Consider the following 24408-nt stretch of genomic DNA (forward strand, 5'->3'; position numbering starts at 1 on the left):
TCAAACACTTTGCTTATTGCTAGAGCTAGTAAAACCCTTCTGCCAAAGAGTTTAGCTTTGTACATCTATAAATGCAGTTACTGTCTATTATTGTGCATCTATATCAAGTTGTCTTTTACTTTTGTGTGTGTTTGAAGGAATCTGTCTGTATGTGAGTGTGTGTGTTTGAGTGAATCTGTCTGTATGTGAGTGTGTGTGTTTGAGTGAATCTGTCTGTATGTTTGTGTGTGTTTGAGTTTGAGTGAATCTGTCTGTATGTGAGTGTGTTTTTGAGTGAATCTATCTGTATGTGAGTGTGTGTTTGAGTGAATCTGTCTGTATGTGAGTGTGTGTGTGTTTGAGTGAATCTGTCTGTATGTGAGTGTTTGTTTGAGGTGGTCTGTCTGTATCTGTGTGTGTGAGAGTCTGTGTGTATCTATAAATCTGTGTGTGTGTTTGAGTGAATCTGTCTGTATGTGAGTGTGTGTGTGAATCTGTCTTTATGTGAGTGTGTGTGTGTTTGAGTGAATCTGTCTGTATGTGAGTGTGTGTTTGAGGTGGTCTGTCTGTATCTGTGTGCGAGAGAGTCTGTGTGTATCATTAAATCTGTCTGTGTATTTGAGTGTATTTGAGTAAATATGTCTGTATGTGAGTGTGTGTTTGAGGTGGTCTGTCTGTATCTGTATGTGTGAGAGTAAATCTGTCTGTCTGTGTGTGTTTGAGTAAATCTCTATGTATGTGAGTGTGTGTTTGAGGTGGTCTAGATTCCACTATAAAATGGTTAATTGAACATAAAAATGATTTTTTTTTTTGTGGGGGGGGGGGGGCGCAAGTAGCTGGTATTGCCTAGGGCGCAAAATAGTCTAGCACCGGCCCTGTGACTGGGGAACGTCACAGTAGCAGCTGCAGAGCCTGGGGCTGGGTGTATGGGAAGATGCATCAAACAAATATGCACCTATAAAAGAAGAGAAAAAATACATTTACAAAATGTTTTCCACCATTAATAATAAATTATTTTATTTTGTTGGGAATTACATTTTGATTTTATGGGAAAGTTAATGGAAAATAAATACAGGATGAAAGACAGGGTAGAAAGAGGGTAAATGCAGTTAGAACACGTTATAAGATGCTGTGCTGTGAGAAAACACAAACTTTTAATGAATTAGAATAATTATTCTCAAACAAGATTTTTGAATTTCCATACTTAGGGCCTCCTAACAATACAGATTTTCAGGTTATCTGAACTAGTAATCCCCAAAATCTGGCCCGTTAGGGGATCTTGAAGAATGAAATTGAAAAACCCTTTTTTAAAGTGTTTAAGTGATTGTCAAGTTGATAAATCAATATAAGGATTATAAGAGAGTATACACTGTACGTGTATAATGAAAATGAAGTAATGGTGTTAAATAGATGAAGCAGTTACATCATGTAGGGACCATAATTGTATGATATTTTATTTGGTTGTATGGTTATAATCAGTCCAGGATAGTTGCAAACTTCATCTTTTATGGTAAGTAAGATATTGAGGTCATCTATTTTCTTGACATGCAGCTAATCTATGTAATACGAGAATAAGGATCATATACAAGCATGGTTATATATTAAAGCAGAAGCCAAGATATACAGATTTACCAAAAGACTGGGCTTGAGATAAGGTGCAATTATCCTGTTGATTATAAAACAATAAAACAGAATAATGTTTCACACATCTTGGGAAGAGTAAACATTTGTAAAACATCTTCATAAATGTGTATGGATGTATTTCCGGTAGCTTGTGTAAACAATTCATATTCTCAAAGTCTTACAGTATATTAAAAAGCACCCAAAAGTGAGCTAATCTAAGATGCAATAAATGTACTAATCACTATGGCAGAAATTTGTGTACTTCTGTTTTGACAGACATTATATTGGGCTTATAAACATAAACAACTTTAGGGGCAAGTCCTGTATCTTCTCATACTGTTTTTTTTATTTTATTTCTAAGCCCTTGTAGGTTTATTTTCACAATTGCTGGCACAGCTGCATGTAAAGAGTTTCTCTTTCCTATTATCAATTTTTATTTGTTCTCTTGCTATCTTTATTTGAAAAAGCAGGCATCTAAGCTTAGGAGCCGGGCCATTTTTGGTTCAGAACCCTGGATAGCGATTGCTGATTGGTGGGTATGTTTAGCCATGAATCAGCAAGCACAAACCGGGTGCTTAACTAGAAATGGGCCGGCTCCTTAGCTTAGATTCCTAATTTTTCAAATAAAAATAGCAAGAGAATGAAGAAAAATTGATAATAGAAGTAAAATATAATGTTGATTAAAATTGCATGCTCCAGCAATAGACAATAGAAACAAAATTGACAACTATCTCAGCGGGAGATGGAAAGTCCTAAAAAATGACTTCAGGGAGTTAGGTCCTCCAAAGTAATATTTTTGGAGATATTACCAGTGCCTTGTTCTAACACAGTAAGGCAGAAGGAGCTAAGGTCAGTTAATTCATGGTTTAAAACATGGTGTAAAAATGAGGGGTTTGACTTTTTAGAGCACTGGGCTGACTTTTCACTTAGGTACAATTTGTACAGTAAGGATGGATTGCACCTGAATGACATGGGTGCTGGTGTGTTGGGGGAAAGGATTTTAGCTCGTTTAGAGAATTTTTTAAACTAGGCAAAGGGGGGGAGGGTCAGTTAGAGCACGAAATAACAGAAAGCTCAGTCTGTGAATATGTCACTCCTATAATATCTGAAGGAAGGGATGACTTAAGAAATGTCACACTAGAAAGTATGGAGGAAAGTGCACCAAGTAGCAGCAGAAAGCACATGAAAATTAAATGTAAAAGAAGTAAAACGAGTAAAATGGGGGCGCTGGAGCTCTTAGTTGCAGAAGAGGACTATGATATTATCAGTATAACTGAAACTTGGTGGGATGATTCACATGACTGGGCAGTTAACTTAGATGGTATCATGGTTAGTTATACTTTATTTAGAAAGGATGGGAATAATAAAAGGGGTGGAGGAATTTGCATGAATATTAAACCTAACCTTAAACCTACAATAAGGGAAGATATTTATGATGATACAGGTGACAATCTAGAGACCCTGTGGGTTGAAATAAAGAGTGAAGGAAAAAATCCTAAAAAAATATTATTTGGAATATGCTACAAGCTCCCCCAACATAAGTGACATTGAGGAAACTCAACTACTGATGCAAATAGGTAAGGCTGCTAATAACAGTGCTGTAATTATGGGAGATTTTAACTACCCTGATAAAAACTGGGCCAATGAAACTAGTAATTCAGCTAAGGGGGATAGATTTTTAAATGTCCTCAGGGATAACTTCATGTCACAATTAATAGAGGAGCCAACTAGGAATAAAGCTATATTGGACTTAGTGCTATCAAACAATACAGATATAATATCAAACATAGAAGTCAAAGAACATTTGGGTAACAGTGATCATAACATGGCCACATTTGAAAACTCTTTTCATAAGCAGTGTCTTAAAGGTTTAATTAAGACTTTTAATTTTAAGAAAGCAAAATTCAATGATTTAAGGAAATCATTAAATAACATAAACTGGGACAAAGTATTCCCTAATACAAATACAGAGGATAAATGGATAACGTTTAAAAGTTTGTTAAATAAATATACATATCAACATATACCATACGGTTATAAAAATAAATATAAAAAATCCAAGCCAATATGGCTAAATAAAAATGTGTTAAGAGAAAATAGGAAAAAACGTAGGGCATTTAAATTATTGAAAGAAAATAGTACAGACTCAACATACCAAATTTATAAGGAATGTAACAAAGCACGCAAAAAGGCAATTTCAAATTAGCCAAAACTGAAAATGAAAGATTAATGGCAAAGGATTCTAAGCCTAACCCTAAAAGGTTCTTTAAGTACATAAATAGCAAAAAATCTAAGAAGATATAGGTACATTAAAAAGCGTGGAGGGTAGCAGGATTAACAGTGACAGGTAGAAGGCTGAGGTACTAAACCAGTTCTTTTCTTCAGCAGGGCCGGTTCTAAGATTTTTGGCCACACAGGCGAGGATACATTTTGCGTCCCCCCCCCTCCAAGTACATAACATTCCATTGCTGGGTATTACAAAATGTTACAAATGTTACAAAGATTTGCTAAAAAAATAAAATAAAGATAATTATTTTATCTATAATTATAGAACATATAATTTCACAGTACCCCATAAAATAATACTGTTAACCTGATTTTTATAATTATAATAAATATTATTATATAATAGATATTATTAATATTATTTTACAGTTATTACATTGTAAAGGGACATTATAACACCTTGAGATGTTAATATAAAGTGATAAATCATATGTATATATATATATATATATATATATATATATATATAAAAAGTCTGCAATATACTTTCATTATTCATTTTGTCCCCTTTTCATGTAATTCCATTCTGAAATTGTGAGCTTTTCAATTCCTGATATAAATGGAAGTGCAGAACACTGTTATATCACACACAACCATTGGCTGCACACTCTAGTAACCTATTTATAATTGTCCCTAATTGGCCACAGCAGAGAAGGTAACCTAAGTTACAACATGGCAGCTCCCATTGTTTTATAGACTCTAAAACTTATATACACACTTATTTTGTCACTATTTAAATAGCTAATTAAACTTTAAAAAATATGTTTACATATTATTGTCAGACTTCTCCAAACCATCCTGAAGAAATGCTGATGATACACAAAGAGCTCAATAAAAAACTACACTTACAGGATGTTCAATAAAAACATGCATATATGATTGTATGCTCCGGGTCAGTGAGTCCGAGGATCGTCTAGGCCAGCAGTCTCATTTATTTAGTGTTTAATGTCCCTTTAAGGAAAACTAAAAGCAACGCGGGGGAGTATATTTTATTAACAATGTGGTAACTCTCCATAACAAATCAGTGAGAGTGCTGCATATCCAATAAATATCACATACATGTATCTGCACAAATTACAAAAATACAAATAATTTGGTAAAAGTTATGTCCTTACTAACCCCCATCTTGCAGAAAATTCTAAGAATTGTACCATGAGCTCATTCTTGTCATCAGATAAGCAGAGCATGACACCGCCAAACGCATTAAAATACATTAACCATTGCTTATGAAGTTTCACTGCTAGGTTATTGGCATGATAGAGCAGGGGCAGGCTACATTTATATATATATATATATATATATACCTAAACACTTCAGAGTAGCTCACTCATACACTAGAGAATGGGACATACTAGAGAATATGGCATCAATTGACGGTTGACCTGAAGAGCAGCCAGCGCCCAGCACCTATACATTAAAGGATTTGTCTGTGACTCACAAATCCTTTAATGCAGGCACTGCTTTAGGTCAACCGTCAATTGATGCCATATTACATTTATCAGGGAAGGAAACTGGAAAGTCATCATTTATATATTTATTACTTATATATTACATTTAACATTAACAGGAAGGAAAGTATGCCTGCTCCCGGCCTCCAGCCCCTGGCCCCCTCAGAGACCCCCACCATTCCTACCTCACTCGTCTCTCTTCACTTGTTGTCTACTGTGGGCTGGGCCAGCCCTCTCCGTCTTGGGGCAGCAGCATAATCACTCACCTCATGTGGGCCGTGGCTCTAGATGGTGCATTGTGAGCTCAGAGTCATGCATCACGTTGAGTCAGGTGTCTCATACCGCTCCCACACAATTTCTCCCTTGCTCTACTGTCAGTGAGTCATCATCGTCATATCTAGTAGACTGACAGGCAGCGCACGCAGCTGCGCAAGTGAGCTCCTCCTCCACGCTCACGCTCTGACACCACACTGTTTACGCATGGCACGCCCACATTCCCATCCCATAGGCACTGACAGTGGCAGCCGCTATTACGCTGTAACTATAAGCATTAAGCAATAGCCGGGCCAGCCCCCAGGGACAGGAAGAGTACTGAAGCAAGTAACTGTATAAGTTAGAAGAACTAGTGTCTGACTGTAACTTTATCCTGATTCCTTGGCAGTCTGCACTGCACTCTCAGCACCCCCCTGATGGTGTGCCTAAGGCGGCTGCCTATACTGCCTAATACCAAACGCCGGCCCTGCTCTAAAGCCCAGTGTAATTATGACGGAATAGAACGGCATAACGGCATTAAAAGGTTAAAGCAAAGGGGAAATGAATAAGCTGCTGGTATCAAGTAAATATGTGTCAGAAATAGAGCCTAATAAAAACATTTGGCCCTTTATTTTTAAAAGAGTTTAAATGTTAGTCTCACACATGCTACAGTGCCTGCTTCATGCCCCAATGTAACCGATACAACAGGAATATCTATGTCCCAATAAAAAAACAGTCGGCCAGATTACGAGTTTTGCGTTATGAGTGGCTCAGTAATAACTTGCAAGTTATTTCCACCGCTCACCTTTAATAGCGCTGCTATTACAGGTTTTCCAAAAACCTTCATTTGCGGGCAATATGGCAGCGTTGAGCTCCATACCGCACACAAATACCAGCACTGCTTTGAGCTGGTTTTACGTGCTCGTGCATGATTTCCCCATAGACATCAATGGGGAGAGCCGTCTAAAAAAAAGCCTAACACCTGCAATAATGGAGCGTAAAGCTCCATAACGCAGCCCAATTGATTCCTATGGGGAAAGAAAATTTATGTTTAAACCTAACACCCTAACATAAACCCTGAGTCTAAACACCCCTAATCTGCTGCCCCCGACATCGCCAACACCTACATTACACTTATTAACCCCTAATCTACTGCCCCCGACATTGCCGCCACCTACATTACACTTATTAACCCCTAATCTGCCGCACCCGACATCGCCGCCACCTACATTACACTTATTAACCCCTAATCTGCCACCCCCAACATCGCTGCTACCTACCTACACTTATTAACCCCTAATCTGCCGCCCCCAACGTCGCCGCCACCACTATACTAAAGTTATTAACCCCTAAACCTCTGGCCTCCCACATCACTAACACTAAATAAATATATTAACCCCTAAACCTAACCCTAAGTCTAACCCTAACACCCCTAACTTTCATATAATTAAAATAAATCTAAATACAAATTACAATTATTACCTAAATAATACCTATTTAAGACTAAATACTTACCTATAAAATAAAACCTAAGCTAGCTACAATATAACTAATAGATACATTGTAGCTATCTTAGGTTTTATTTTTATTTTACAGGTAAGTTTGTATTTATTTTAACTAGGTAGATTAGTTAGTAAATAGTTTTTAACTATTTACTAGCTACCTAGTCAAAATAAATACAAATTTACCTGTAAAATAAAACCTAACCTGTCTTACACTAAAACCTAACATTACACTAAAATTAAATAAATTAAATTAACAAAATACATTTATCTAAATTACAAAAAATAATAAACACTAAATTACACAAAATAAAAAAGGAACTATCAAATATTTACTAACTAATTACACTTAATCTAATAGCCCTATCAAAATAAAAATCCCCCCCAAAATAAAAAAAACCCTAGCCTACACTAAACTGCCAATGGCCGTTAAAAGGGCCTTTTGCGGGGCATTACCCCAAAGAAATCAGCTCTTTTACCTGTAAAAAAAAAAATACAAACAACCCCCCAACAGTAAAACCCACCACCCACACAACCAACCCCCCCAAAAAAAAAACTACCTAAAAAAACTAAGCTACCCATTGCCCTGAAAAGGGCATTTGGATGGGCATTGCCAATAGGATTTTTTACCCTTTAATTCCGATTGGCTGATAGAATTATATCAGCCAATTGGAATTCAAGGGACGCCATCTTGGATTACATCATTTAAAGGAAACTTCATTCTTGAAGAGCCATTGAAAGAAGAGGATGCTCCGCGCCGGATGTCTTGAAGATGGAGCCGCTCCGCGTCGGAAGGATGAAGATAGAAGATACCGCCTGGATGAAGACTTCTGCCCCTTCTGGAGGACCTCTATTGCCCGGCTTGGATGAAGACTTCTACCCATCTGGAGGACCACTTCGCCCGGCTTCGTTGAGGACTTCGGCCTGGTTGGGTGAAGGCGTCTCAAGGTAGGGTGATCTTCAAGGGGTTAGTGTTGGTTTTTTTTAAGGGGGGGATTGGGTGGGTTTTAGAGTAGGGTTGGGTGTGTGGGTGGTGGGTTTTAATGTTGGCGGGGGGTATTGTACTTTTTTCAGGTAAAAGAGCTGATTACTTTGGGGCAATGCCCCGCAAAAAGCCCTTTTAAGGGCTATTTGTAATTTAGTGTAGGGTAGGGCTTTTTTGTTAGGGGGATTAGATTAGGTGTAATTAGTTTAAAAATCTTGTAATTATTTTATTATTTTCTGTAATTTAGTGTTTGTTTGTTTTTTGTACTTTAGATAATTTTATTTAATTGTATTTAATTGTATTTAATTTAGGGAATTAATTTAATTATAGTGCAGTGTTAGGTGTAATTGTAAATTAGGTTAGGTTTTATTTTACAGGTACTTTTGTATTTATTTTAACTAGGTAGTTATTAAATAGTTAATAACTATTTAATAACTATTGTAGCTAGTTAAAATAAATACCAAGTTGCCTGTAAAATAAAAATAAATCCTAAAATAGCTACAATGTAACTATTAGTTATATTGTAGCTATCTTAGGGTTTATTTTACAGGTAAGTATTTAGTTTTAAATAGGAATAATTTATTTCGATTTATTTAAATTATATTTAAGTTAGGGGATGTTAGGGTTAGTGTTAGACTTAGGTTTAGGGAGGACGACTTCTTGTCGCTTGGATGAAGACTTCTCCTGGATTCGTTGAGGACTTCTTGTCGCTTGGATGAAGACTTCTCCCGGCTGGATGAGGATGGATGTCCGGTCTTCAAAAACTGTAAGTGGATCTCTTGGGGTTAGTGTTAGGTTTTTTTAAGGGTTTATTGGGTGGGTTTTAATTTTTGATTAGGGACTTTGGGCAACGTAAAAGAGCTAAATGCCCTTTTAAGGGCAATGCCCATCCAAATGCCCTTTTCAGGGCAATGGGGAGCTTAGATTTTTTAGGTAGTTTTTTTTGGGGGGGTTGGTTGTGTGGGTGGTGGGTTTTACTGTTGGGGGTTGTTTGTATTTTTTTTTACAGGTAAAAGAGCTGATTTCTTTGGGGCAATGCCCCGCAAAAGGCCCCTTTTTTTTAAAAAAAATAATTTTTATTTGAGGATTGTTACAAGGCATACATAAAATACCAAACAGAAAAACTACATGAAGGTGACAACACTGGACCCCCTTTTATATGCAAAATTTAAGATGAAGCATATCCCCACAGAGATGGGGAAATGATGGGGGATATATCATCAGGGCTTCTCTGAGACCCAGTGCGTTAGTACAATCTAATATAAACTTAAAGTTAAATTATAACAATTAATATCTGAAAGCTGTAGTGCATTGACTAAAATAGTAAATAAGTATTTTAACTTAATGATTTATATACTCTATGAGAACCTGGTAGGCCACACATAGGCCATAACTTTATATCTAAGAATATGCTTCTGTAAAGTTGCATGGAGGTATTAAACTATTAACATCTTAGAAAGTAGCTGCAGCTTTAAAGCACTTGTCAAAAATAGCTATAGTAAGGGAAAAGTAAATGGAAATAATATTACTTTAACTTTTTCTAAATGCCATCCTGAAAATAACATTCATGAATAGGATTCTTTGGCATCTACTTATCAAAGCGTCGACTTTCTTGCATTCGACGGCACCAATACGCTCGCCGAAGATCGCCTAACCTCGCTGCCGCGGACCTGAATACGTTCTCCAAAGTTACCAAAAAAGCCGCACACCAAGTACGGTACGATGAGCAGCGGACTGTTGTTAACTAACAGTCATCGATCTCGCTGCTCTTCAGCTTTTTTTCAGCTTTCTTGGTATACTGTCACTAAACACCCACACTATACTATACTGTTTTACCCCCTATACCACCGTTCCTGGACCCCGCCGCCCCTAAAGTTATTAACCCCTAAATTGCCACTCCCGGAGCCCAACGCCACCTACATTATACATATTAACCCCTAATCTTCTGCCACCTACATAAAGTTATTAACCCCTATCCTGCCACTCCCAGACCCCGCCGCAACTAAATAAAGTGTTTAACCCCTAAACCGCCGCTCCCGGAGCCCGCCGCCACCTACATTATATTTATTAACCCCTAATCTGCCCCCCTACACCGCCGCCACCTACATTATATTTATTAACCCCTAATCTGCCCCCCCTACACTGCCGCCACTATATTAAATGTATTAACCCCTAAACCTAAGTCTAACACTAACCCTAATACCCCCTAACTTAAATATATTTTAAATAAATCAAAATAAATTATTCCTATTTAAAACTAAATACTTACCTGTAAAATAAACCCTAAGATGGCTACAATATAACTAATAGTTACATTAAAACCCACCACCCACACACCCAGCCCTACTCTAAAACCCACCCAATCCCCCCTTAAAAAAACCTAACACTAAACCCTTGAAGATCCCCCTACCTTGAGATGCCTTCACCCAACCAGGCCGAAGTCCTCAACGAAGCAAGGCGAAGGTGTCCTCCAGATGGGCAGAAGTCTTCATCCAAGCCGGGCAATAGAGGTCCTCCAGAAGGGGCAGAAGTCTTCATCCAGGTGGTATCTTCTATCTTCATCCATCCAGCGCGGAGCGGGTCCATCTTCAAGACATCCGACGCGGAGCATCCTCTTCCATCGACGTTGACTGTAGAATGAAGGTTCCTTTAAATGATGTCATCCAAGATGGGGTCCCTTCAATTCCTATTGGCTGATAGAATTCTATCAGCCAATCAGAATTAAGGTAGGAAAAATCCTATTGGTTGATGCAATCAGCCAATAGGATTTAAGTTCAATCCTATTGGCTGTTCCAATCAGCCAATAGAATGCAAGCTCAATCCTATTGGCTGATTGGATCAGCCAATAGGATTGAACTTCAATCCTATTGACTGATTGCATCAACCAATAGTATTTTTCCTACCTTGGTTTTATTTTACAGGCAACTTTGTATTTATTTTAACTAGGTACAATAGATATTAAATAATTATTAACTATTTAATAATTACCTAGCTAAAATAAGTACAAAATTACCTGTAAAATAAAACCTAACCTAAGTTACAATTAAATCTAACACTACACTATCATTAAATAAATTACCTAAACTACCTACAATTAATTACAATTTAATGCAATAAACTAAATTACGAAAAAACAAAACACTAAACTACAGGAAAAATCACAAGAAGTTTAAGCTAATTACACCTAATCTAAGCCCCCTAATAAAATAAAAAAGCCCCCCAAAATAATAAAATGCCCTACCCTATACTAAATTACAAATAGCCCTTAAAAGGGCCTTTTGCGGGGCATTGCCCCAAAGTAATCAGCTATTTTACCTGTAAAAAAAAAATACAATCCCCCCACAACAATAAAACCCACCACCCACACACCGCTACTCTAAAACCCATCCAATACCCCTTAAAAAAACCTAACACTACCCCATTGAAGATCTCCCTACCTTGAGCAGTCTTCACCCAGCCGGGCACAAGTGGTCATCCGATCCGGCCAGAAGTCTTCATCCGATGGGGCAGAAGAGGTCCTCCAGACCAGCAGAAATCTTCATCCTATCCGGGCAGAAGAGGACATCCGGACTGGGAGAAGGCTTCATCCAAGCGGCATCTTCTATCTTCATCCATCCGACGAGGAGCGACTGACTCCATCTTGAAGACATCTGGCACGGAGCATCCTTCCAGCACGATGACTAACGATGAATGACGGTTCCTTTAAATGACGTCATCCAAGATGGTGTCCCTCGAATTCCGATTGGCTGATAGGATTCTATCAGCCAATCGGAATTAAGGTAGGAAAAATCCAATTGGCTGGTGGGTTTTAATGTTGGGGGGTATTGTATTCTTTTTTTTACAGGTAAAAGAGCTGGTTACTTTGGGGCAATGCCCCGCAAAAATCCCTTTTAAGGGCTATTTGTAATTTAGTATAGGGTAGGGCATTTTATTATTTTGGGGGGCTTTTTTATTTTATTAGGGGGCTTAGATTAGGTGTAATTAGTTTAAACTTCTTGTAATTTTTTCTTCTTCTGTAATTTAGTGTTTTTTCCCCCCGTAATTTAGTTTATTGAATTTAATTGTAATTAATTGTAGGTAGTTTAGGTAATTAGTTTTTTTTTTGTTTTTTTTTAAATTTTTTAAATATTTTTATTGAGATCCAAAATTGCATACAGTCAAAACAAAAAGAAGTTATTTTACATATAAACCAAAAGGTAGTTACATACATCTGACATATTGCGTCCAGACATAACACTAAGCAAGAAATAACCACATATACATTAAACAGTATATACATGCGTGGACATTTGTTAGAGAACATCCTTAGGTTCAATAGGAATCTCAAATAATGAAACATAGAAATCTAATACTTGAAATGAGAAACTTTAAGTGACAAATATACCCATATATTCCGAATATCAGGTTGGTCTCTAGAATCTAGCTCATTCTGATTGGTAAAGGGTGTTATAGGCAAAGGGAAGGACATGGAAAAAGGTGAAGGAGTCATCTCATGGGAGGTGGTGGGAAGAGCTAGGGAAGGAGGGAAGGGTAGAGAAAGGGTAAATAAGAAAGGAAGAGTGAAGGTAGCAGTCAGACTATGAGGGGGGGGAAAGAGAAAAAAAAAAGGGGGGGGATATGATATATTGATAATGGATTACTTATAGTGTCCCTGGTCCCAGTTGTCTAAACTAGGAAGTAATATTATGAGGGCGTATCTGGCTCTATTGGATCTGGATCCAATCTTCCCATATTACCCAATAGTCCTCCATCCATTCCAAAGCGTTATATGCGAACTTTTCCATATTAGCTAGGTATTGTATTACCTCACAGACATCCGATATAGTGGGTGGAGTGATTTGCTTCCATGCCCCGGCAATACAAAGCTTTGTGGCAGACATTACATAGATCACTAATTGTTTACTACATTTGGGCAGGGTATTGTCGAAAATATGGAAAAGAGCCTGGCTTGGAGTCAGCTGTATAGTCACATTCATAGAATGCAAAAGTATTTCAACATCCTTCCAGAGGTCTTGGATTTTTGGGCAAGACCACCACACATGTGAGTTAGAACCTTCTCCTCCACACAGTCTCCAGCACCGTGAGGGGACGCCGGCAAACATTCTGGACAACTTAGTGGGCACTCTATACCACTGTAGCATGAGTTTCATGTAACTTTCAAAGATCGTTATGCAATGAATAGTTTTTTTTCGTCAAATGGATCGCGTTCCTCAGCTCTGCATCTGATATATTTAAGGACAACTCCCTGCACCACATTTTGATTTGTCCCGGAAGACCCACCGAATGATCTTGTAATATGGATTTGTAGTGAAATGTAAGAGGTTTATCCATCCCCATCTCATGCAGCCATCTCTCTTCCCACTTAGAGTGGGGTCTTAGTTCTTGTGCCCCAAATTTCCAGGAGTGCAATAAGCTTAGTATCCTATAGCATTCAAAGTGAAACCATAAAGGAGGCCCACGAAGAGAGTTGAGGATCTGGGGAACTGTGATTAACCTATTATTAGAGAACAAGTGTTCTGCCATAATGAAATTGTGTTGTGTCCAAAAGTCAACATGAATATTTGGAAGTCCCCACAATAGTCCTCTTACTTGATGAATCGGCGAGGTGTGTGGGGCAATCTCTGTATGGTGCCTGAGCTCATGCCACATTTTTATATTTTGCTGTACTATGGGGTTAGTTACAATATTAACTAGCTGTTTGTGACTGTGAACCCACAAAATGCTAGGAAGATCTAAGCCTTCAGGTAAGTGTAATTCCTCTAGTCTAAACCATTTCGGTCTCTCACTAGTGGGGCCCCAGGCCGTAATCTGTGATAATCTTGCAGCCTCATAGTAGAGGAATATGTTAGGGAAAGAAACTCCACCTCTGGAGAACTCTCTCTGCTTAGGTAATTAGTTTAATGATAGTGTAGTTTTAGATGTAATTGTAACTTAGGTTAGGATTTATTTTACAGGTAATTTTGTACTTATTTTAGCTAGGTAGCTATTAAATAGCTTATTAAACTATTTAATAACTATTGTACCTAGTTAAAATAAATACAAACTTGCTTGTGAAATAAATATAAATCCTAAGCTAGCTACAATGTAACTATTAGTTATATTGTAGTTATTTTATGGTTTATTTTACAGGTAAGTATTTAGTTTTAAATAGGAATAATTTTTTATTTTTTTTAAAATTTATTTTGTTTAATTTAAATTATATTTAAGTTAGGAGGGGGTTACGGTTAGGTTTAGACTTAGGTTTAGGGGTTAATACCTTTAATATAGTATCGGCGACGTTGGGGGTGGCAGATTAGGGGTTAATAAATGTAAGTAGGTGTCGGCGATGTTAGGGCAGGCAGATTAAGGGTTAATAAAAATTAACTAGTGTTTGCGAGGCGGGAGTGCGGCGGTTTAGAGGTTAATACATTTATTAAAGTGGCGGCGATTTCCGGTCGGCAGATTAGGGGTTAATAAGTGTAGTTAGGTTACGGCGACGTTGGGGGTGGCAGATTAGGGGTTAATAACTATAATTTAGGTGTCGGCGATGTTAGGGGCAGCAGATTAGGGGTTCATAAGTATAATGTAGGTTGGCGGCGATGTCCGGTTGGCAGATTAGGGGTTACATTTTTTTATTATAGTGTTTGCGATGTGGGAGGGCCTCGGTTTAGGGGTTAATAGGTAGTTTATGGGTGTTAGTGTACTTTTTAGCACTTTAGTTAAGAGTTTTTTGTTCCGGCGTTAACCCATAAAACTCTTAAAGGGACACTGTAACCAAAATTTTTCTTTCGTGATTTAGATTGAGCATGAAATTTTAAGCAACTTTCTAATTTACTCCTATTATCAAATTTTCTTCATTCTCTTGGTATCTTTATTTGAAATGCAAGAATGTAAGTTTAGATGCCGGACCATTTTTGGTGAACAACCTGGGTTGTCCTTGCTAATTGGTGGATAAATTCATCCACCAATAAAAAAGTGCTGTCCAGAGTACTGAAACCAAAAAAAGCTTAGATGCCTTCTTTTTCAAATAATCATAGCAAGAGAACGAAGAAAAATTGAAAATAGGAGTAAATTAGAAAGTTGCTTAAAATTGCATGCTCTTTCTGAATTACAAAAGAAAAAAATTGGGTTCAGTGTCCCTTTAACTACTGACTTTTAAATGCAGTAGAAGTCTTGACAGGAGTGTTCTGCCATAATGAAATTGTGTTGTGTCCAAAAGTCAACATGAATATTTGGAAGTCCCCACAATAGTCCTCTTACTTGATGAATCGGCGAGGTGTGTGGGGCAATCTCTGTATGGTGCCTGAGCTCATGCCACATTTTTATATTTTGCTGTACTATGGGGTTAGTTACAATATTAACTAGCTGTTTGTGACTGTGAACCCACAAAATGCTAGGAAGATCTAAGCCTTCAGGTAAGTGTAATTCCTCTAGTCTAAACCATTTCGGTCTCTCACTAGTGGGGCCCCAGGCCGTAATCTGTGATAATCTTGCAGCCTCATAGTAGAGGAATATGTTAGGGAAAGAAACTCCACCTCTGGAGAACTCTCTCTGCTTAGGTAATTAGTTTAATGATAGTGTAGTTTTAGATGTAATTGTAACTTAGGTTAGGATTTATTTTACAGGTAATTTTGTACTTATTTTAGCTAGGTAGCTATTAAATAGCTTATTAAACTATTTAATAACTATTGTACCTAGTTAAAATAAATACAAACTTGCCTGTGAAATAAATATAAATCCTAAGATAGCTACAATGTAACTATTAGTTATATTGTAGTTATTTTATGGTTTATTTTACAGGTAAGTATTTAGTTTTAAATAGGAATAATTTTTTATTTTTTTTTAAATTTATTTTGTTTAATTTAAATTATATTTAAGTTAGGAGGGGGTTACGGTTAGGTTTAGACTTAGGTTTAGGGGTTAATACCTTTAATATAGTATCGGCGATGTTGGGGGTGGCAGATTAGGGGTTAATAAATGTAAGTAGGTGTCGGCGATGTTAGGGCAGGCAGATTAAGGGTTAATAAAAATTAACTAGTGTTTGCGAGGCGGGAGTGCGGCGGTTTAGAGGTTAATACATTTATTAAAGTGGCGGCGATTTCCGGTCGGCAGATTAGGGGTTAATAAGTGTAGTTAGGTTACGGCGACGTTGGGGGTGGCAGATTAGGGGTTAATAACTATAATTTAGGTGTCGGCGATGTTAGGGGCAGCAGATTAGGGGTTCATAAGTATAATGTAGGTTGGCGGCGATGTCCGGTTGGCAGATTAGGGGTTACATTTTTTTATTATAGTGTTTGCGATGTGGGAGGGCCTCGGTTTAGGGGTTAATAGGTAGTTTATGGGTGTTAGTGTACTTTTTAGCACTTTAGTTAAGAGTTTTTTGTTCCGGCGTTAACCCATAAAACTCTTAAAGGGACACTGTAACCAAAATTTTTCTTTCGTGATTTAGATTGAGCATGAAATTTTAAGCAACTTTCTAATTTACTCCTATTATCAAATTTTCTTCATTCTCTTGGTATCTTTATTTGAAATGCAAGAATGTAAGTTTAGATGCCGGACCATTTTTGGTGAACAACCTGGGTTGTCCTTGCTAATTGGTGGATAAATTCATCCACCAATAAAAAAGTGCTGTCCAGAGTACTGAAACCAAAAAAAGCTTAGATGCCTTCTTTTTCAAATAATCATAGCAAGAGAACGAAGAAAAATTGAAAATAGGAGTAAATTAGAAAGTTGCTTAAAATTGCATGCTCTTTCTGAATTACAAAAGAAAAAAATTGGGTTCAGTGTCCCTTTAACTACTGACTTTTAAATGCAGTAGAAGTCTTGACAGGAGAGGGTCTACCGCTCACTTCTTCCAAGACTTGTAATACCAGCGTTAGACAAATCCCATAGAAAAGATAGGATACACAATTGAAGTAAGGGGATTTGCGGTAGCCTCGAGTCGCGGAAGAAAAGTGAGCGGTGAGCCTCTACCTGTCAGACTCGTAATACCAGCGTTAAAAAAAATAAAAAGCAGCAGTGGGACCTCTCAACGCTGCTTTTTAAGGCTAATGCCAAACTCGTAATCTCGCCGTAAGATAGCTACAATGTAACTATTATTATTATTTTACAGGTAAGTATTTAGTTTTAAATAGGAATAATTTATTTTGATTTATTTAAATTATATTTAAGTTAGGGGGTGTTAGGGTTAGTGTTAGACTTAGGTTTAGGGGTTGATACTTTTAATATACAGTGAGTGCAGAATTATTAGGCAAGTTGTATTTTTGAGGATTAATTTTATTATTGAACAACAACCATGTTCTCAATGAACCCAAAAAACTCATTAATATCAAAGCTGAATAGTTTTGGAAGTAGTTTTTAGTTTGTTTTTAGTTATAGCTATTTTAGGGGGATATCTGTGTGTGCAGGTGACTATTACTGTGCATAATTATTAGGCAACTTAACAAAAAACAAATATATACCCATTTCAATTATTTATTTTTACCAGTAAAACCAATATAACATCTCAACATTCACAAATATACATTTCTGACATTCAAAAACAAAACAAAAAATAATCAGTGACCAATATAGCCACCTTTCTTTGCAAGGACACTCAAAAGCCTGCCATCCATGGATTCTGTCAGTGTTTTGATCTGTTCACCATCAACATTGCGTGCAGCAGCAACCACAGACTACCAGACACTGTTCAGAGAGGTGTACTGTTTTCCCTCCTTGTAAATCTCACATTTGATGATGGACCACAGGTTCTCAATGGGGTTCAGATCAGGTGAACAAGGAGGCCATGTCATTAGATTTTCTTATTTTATACCCTTTCTTGCCAGCCACGCTGTGGAGTACTTGGACGCGTGTGATGGAGCATTGTCCTGCATGAAAATCATGTTTTTCTTGAAGGATGCAGACTTCTTCCTGTACCACTGCTTGAAGAAGGTGTCTTCCAGAAACTGGCAGTAGGACTGGGAGTTGAGCTTGACTCCATCCTCAACCCGAAAAGGCCCCACAAGCTCATCTTTGATGATACCAGCCCAAACCAGTACTCCACCTCCACCTTGCTGGCGTCTGAGTCGGATGGGAGCTCTCTGCCCTTTACCAATCCAGCCACGGGCCCATCCATCTGGCCCATCAAGACTCACTCTCATTTCATCAGTCCATAAAACCTTAGAAAAATCAGTCTTGAGATATTTCTTGGCCCAGTCTTGACGTTTCAGCTTGTGTGTCTTGTTCAGTGGTGGTCGTCTTTCAGCCTTTCTTACCTTGGCCATGTCTCTGAGTATTGCACACCTTGTGCTTTTGGGCACTCCAGTGATGTTGCAGCTCTGAAATATGGCCAAACTGATGGCAAGTGGCATCTTGGCAGCTGCACGCTTGACTTTTCTCAGTTCATGGGCAGTTATTTTGCGCCTTGGTTTTTCCACACGCTTCTTGCGACCCTGTTGACTATTTTGAATGAAACGCTTGATTGTTCGATGATCACGCTTCAGAAGCTTTGCAATTTTAAGGGTGCTGCATTCCTCTGCAAGATATCTCACTAATTTTGACTTTTCTGAGCCTGTCAAGTCCTTCTTTTGACCCATTTTGCCAAAGGAAAGGAAGTTGCCTAATAATTATGCACACCTGATATAGGGTGTTGATGTCATTAGACCACACCCCTTCTCATTACAGAGATGCACATCACCTAATATGCTTAATTGGTAGTAGGCTTTCGAGCCTAAACAGCTTGGAGTAAGACAACATGCATAAAGAGGATGATGTGGTCAAAATACTCATTTGCCTAATAATTCTGCACTCCCTGTAATGGTGGCGGTGTAGGGGGGGTCAGATTAGGGGTTAATAAATATGATGTAAGTGGCGGCGGTGTAGGGGGGACCGATTAGGGGTTAATAAATATAATGCAGGTGGCGGTGGGCTCCGGGAGCGGCGGTTTAGGGGTTAAACACTTTAGTTGCGGCGGGGTCCGGGAGCGGCAGATTAGGGGTTAATAAGTATAATGTAGGTGGCGGCGGTGTGGGGGGGCAGATTAGGGGTGTTTAGACTCGGTGTACATGTTATGGTGTTAGGTGTAGACATTACCATAGGAATCAATGGGATATCGGGCAGCAGCAAACATGAGCTATCGCTGCTTTCAGACTCCCATTGATTCCTATGGTATCCGCGGCCTCCAGGGCGGTGGATTGAAAACCAGGTACGCTGGGCCGGAAAAGTGCGGAGCGTACCTGCTAGTTATTTGATAACTAGCAAAAGTAGTCAGATATTGCCGAACTTGCATTCGGAACATCTGTAGTGACGTAAGCATCGATCTGTGTCGGACTGAGTCTGGCGGATCGTATGTTACGTCACTAAATTCTACTTTTGCCGGTCTGTAGGCGAATCAGGCTCACCACAAATATGCTGCGGAATTCCAGCGTATTTGCGGTTGACGGCTTGATAAATACATGCCTTTATCTTATGCCGGCCCTTTCTGGGCTTCTAAGGGTGGTGGAACATTTTTATATATGCATCTCTACATTGAGACCCCCACATACAGCATTTAGTTCTCTACTAAACCATATAAGTTGTATACTTTCTATTGGAGTATTGTATCCACCCATCTAATCATGTTTATCTCCCAGAAATAAAAAGACGTAGATACTTTAACAGAAATAGGGAGTGTATGAGTTGCGCTAGCCACTGTTATAATAAAACACTCTTGTATATGAACCACTATCCTGAGTATCATACTTAAAGCTTTTAGTCTTCTAATGCACTACATAAATTATACACATTTCTAATTTACTAATTTTCCCCCCATACCCAGCGAAGCCACTATTGGACCTCAATGATCTCTGTCTTCAAATCTGAGGGTACAGAACCTGCATAATGAAAAATATCCACTGAAGGAGGAGAACTGTCTTTTACACAACAGATACAATAATATTAGCGCTTAACATGGTTTTAAACATCTAGTGGACGCCACTGTCTCTCTTAATGGCTGGAGAAGAGCCAGATTTCCCCTACTAGCCATTTTATCTTCTTTTGTACCAGAAATTAAAAGTTATGTATATGTCTAAGTTAGGGCCAATGGTCCCAAACAAAATATAACAGCACACAGATACCCACAAATGTCATAGTGAGTCAAAGCTAAACTAAAGATGACCACATGGGCAGGTTATCTTAACATATCGGCCAAGGGGTATAGGCACTGAGCTAAAAGTAAGCGCAGGGGCCCAACAATGTAAAAAATGCTAACATGCGTTTCTGCATCGAGTAGACATCTTTCAGGATAATGTCCAAGATCAAAGCTCAGGGAAGGGTGCCATTCATGGTTAAAATACTGAGTCAGACCTGGCACTCCGGGGTCCACCATTATATTGAATGCATCATCCAACACCGACTCTGTCCTGAGAACCTCCCTGTAAGAAATCCATCAAGTTTGGGGCTGAGTCTTTATTTGAGCCCAACGCACTCCATGGCTCTAGGCCACAGCTTATGCAGAATCCCAGAGTAATAGAATAGCATCGGGCTACCAGCATCCGGTATTCACCCGCAAAGCCATACACTGGGGAGCCAGCCGCTCTCCCCCGCACGACTAAGCAAGTTGCAGTAGTCTGGATATCCCCATTAGAATAGTCGCTATGAGCCTCCGTTGTGTCTTGCTTGCTGGAAATAGACTCTCCGATCTCAGTCGTTTTCTTCTCAGGTAATTCGTATTCCAGCTGAGCCCCTGATGCACATGTGCCTCTCAAGCTTTCCTCTCCAGAGTTAGCCTCCTGCTGCTCCCTCTTAGATAAAGCAGTACTGACAGGTGCGCCCTCATAACCCATCTGTTGAGCACCATGCTGCACACCTGAAACTGCGTCCCCTGTCTCTGTAGGCCCAAAAGTCTTCTTTTCAGGAGCACCTGCTAAAGCCATGAGGCGGTCAAATCTGTGGTGCATCTGCTGTTCAAATTAAGCAAATAGGTTTCGAAACCTATCATATAGGTCCTCCTCCATGCTTAAGAATATTTATGCAGAGGATTTCAATATACTCTGCTTACCCGGTTTCCCGGGTGGGGGGAGCTGAGATCTCTCTCCTGGGGAGCCGCCAGAAATTCTCAGCGGTTCGGTCTGGGAAGTCTTGTTATTTCAAAAGAAGTAAATAATTCCATTCAGCTAAGTGTCTACTGTGTCCTGAAGTATAAATTTTTGCTGGTTTGATACTCATTCTTCAGATTACAGGCGGGTTGTAAATCTATTTTACGGAGCTCCCAGTTTAGCAGCCATCTTAGGCCATAGCCCGGACACGCCCCCAAGCCATTGGCAGTTTAGTGTAGGCAAGTATTTTTTTTTTTATGTTGATAGGGCTATTAGATTAAATCAAATATTTGATCATTTCTTTTTTATTTTGTGTAATTTAGTGTTTATTATTTTTTGTAATTTAGATAAATGTATTTTGTTAATTTTATTTATTTAATTTTAGTGTAATGTTAGTTTTTAGTGTAAGACAGGTTAGGTTTTATTTTACAGGTAAATTTGTATTTATTTTTACTAGGTAGCTAGTAAATAGTTAATAACTATTTACTAACTAGTCTACCTAGTTAAAATAAATACAAACTTACCTGTGAAATAAAAATAAAACATAAGCTAACTACAATGTAACTATTAGTTATATTGTAGCTATCTTGTAGTTATGTATATTGTAGCTATCTTAGGTTTTATTTTACAGGTATGTATTTATTTACTTTTAAATAGGAATAATGTAGGTATTAATTGTAATTTTTATTTGGGATTATTTTAATTATGTTAAAGTTAGTGGGTGTTAGGGTTAGGGTAACGTTTGGGTTAGGGTTAGGTTTATGGGTTAATAACTTTAGTATAGTGGCGGCGACATTGGGGGCAGCAGATTAGGGGTTAAAAACAGTAATGCAGTTGCGGCGAAGTTAGGGACAGCAGATTAAGCGGTAATAAGTGTATGTAGGTGGCGACGACATTGGGGGCAGCAGATTAGGGGTTAATAATATTTAACTAGTGCTTACGATGCGGGAGTGCGGCGGTTTATTGGTTTATATGTTTATTATAGTGGCGGCAATGTCCGGAGTGGCAGATTAGGGGTTAATAATTTTATTTTAGTGTTTGCAATGCTGGAGGGCCTCGGTTTAGGGGTTAATTGGTAGTTTATGGGTGTTAGTGTATTTTGTAACACTATAGTTGTGAGTTTTATGCTACAGCTTTGTAGCATAAAACCCATAACTGCTGACTTTCAGTTTACGGTACAGATCTTGTAGTTATAGGCTGTTCCGCTCATTTTTTGGCTGGACAGGCAAACTCGTAATTCCTGCACTGTGGAAGTCCCATTGAAAAAGGACTTTTTAAAAAGTGCGGTAGTTACGTTTCGCGACGGCCAAAAAAGTGTGCGGTACAGCTATACCTAAAAGACTCGTAATAGCAGTGGTAGTGAAAAAGCAGTGTTATGAGGCTTTTTCACTCATAACGCAAAACTCGTAATCTAGCCGAGTGTCTTTTAATTTGTTAAGTGCATGGTCTCCCCAGCTGGAAGAAAAAGCACTTACCGGCTCCGCTGTCCGGCATGTAGACAGTTACAAGATATGAGAGGATACAGTTCCTCACAGAGACCTTTGAAAAAGAAAGAACAGAGTATTTAACTCTGGCTTTTTAAACTCGGGCAGCAATTGTTAGGAAAACACAGTAAATACCTCTTTACAAGTTCCTAACTGCTAAGTTAAAAGTCACCACTACCTGATTGCAAGGAATGATGTGGAATATGGCTATACCTCAAAACTTGCTTGTAGATTAAATCAAAAATTTTCTTCAGACACCTAAACTTCACCTCTTCCAAAGAGAAAGGCGAAGAGAATGACTGGGGGTTGTGGGTAAGGGAGTGATACTTAGCAGTTTAACTGTGATGCTCTTTGCCTCCTCCTGCTGGTCAGGAGTGATATTCCCAACAGTAATTACTCAAGCCGTGGACTCACCATATCTTAGGAAAAAATATATATATATTAATTCCAGCCTATAAAATGTTAAATATATTATATATTTAATTATAAATAACTTAAATGTCCAGTTAAATTAACAATAGTAAAAGCAACCTTCTCTTTAAATACATTGCATGTGTGAACATGAATGAGTGTCATCATGCACCAAGCAATGTTCTGATTATCATCCTCACTCATTTGTATATAACACTAATTCAACATCAACCATAATGTTTGAACATAAGGTTATTACTGCCCTCTGCTGGTGTGTTTGGGGTGTCACATGTATTCAAAAAATAAATTAGGGAAGTCAATTTTAAAATTACACCAAACATGCACACACTAGCCAGGATTCTCTAATCTCAATCATAAAGTGTTCCCGGCTAGAAGTGAATACAAGTTATTCCATAGAATGTTTGATTTGTATTTAACAGTTTAAAAGTTAACATTTTGTAACAATACTGTGTGTGTTCTGTCTCATTTAAATTCTAGAATCCCAACAAGATGGAATATTTGACAAAAGCACATTAGTTTTAATGAAAAGCATCTGCTGCTCTTAACTATATACTATACCCCCTTAGCACCCAAGACTTCCCCTACATGAGCCCCACAGCACAGCCAAACAGCACCCAAAGGTCTCCCTACAGGAGCCTCCTCAGTGCAACCCCCTGCTAGCACCCAAAGACCTCCTGGTATCTGTCGTGCTCGGCAGCCAGATGCAGAAGTGTCTGACTATGCTGACGACTGAACTTTAAAAGGGGCGAGGGTGACTGGCTTCCCAGTTTCAGGCAGCGACAAAATGCTGTAAAGTAAGAATGCTTTCAATTTTATTTTTTTTAGCAATTAATAGAATGCAAGTTGAGTAAACAGCAGAAAAATTTAAATCAAATCAATATTTGATGTGACCTTTCCCTTCAAAACAGCATCAATTCTTCTAGGTACACTTGCTCAAAGTCAGGGATTTTGTAGGCATATAGTCAGTGGCATGATTAAACAACAAGTGCTATTGATGATCAATTTAATATGAAAACACAATCATTAACTGAAACGGAAACAGCTATGTAGGAGGAATACACAAGGAAGTTATGCTGCATTAGCAAGGTCTCTCCTAGGCAGAAATTTCAAGGCAGACAGGTATTTCCAGATATGTGTCCAAGCTCTTCTGAACAAGCACAACGAAACTGCAATATGGGTCTGTAGACGCAGTGGTTGGCCAAAAAATAATAATGCAGCAGATGAAAGACACATCATGCTTACTTACCTCACCATCAGAAGATGTCCAGCAGTGCCATTAGCTCAGAATTAGCAGAAACCAGTGGGACCCTGGCAGGCCAGGCCTGGAATGGCCATAGGGCATACCGGGCAAATGCCTGGTGGGCCGCCGGTTACCTTAGCCCCACC

Source organism: Bombina bombina, chromosome 2 (genome assembly GCF_027579735.1).
Source record: "Bombina bombina isolate aBomBom1 chromosome 2, aBomBom1.pri, whole genome shotgun sequence".
Taxonomy (NCBI): domain Eukaryota; kingdom Metazoa; phylum Chordata; class Amphibia; order Anura; family Bombinatoridae; genus Bombina; species Bombina bombina.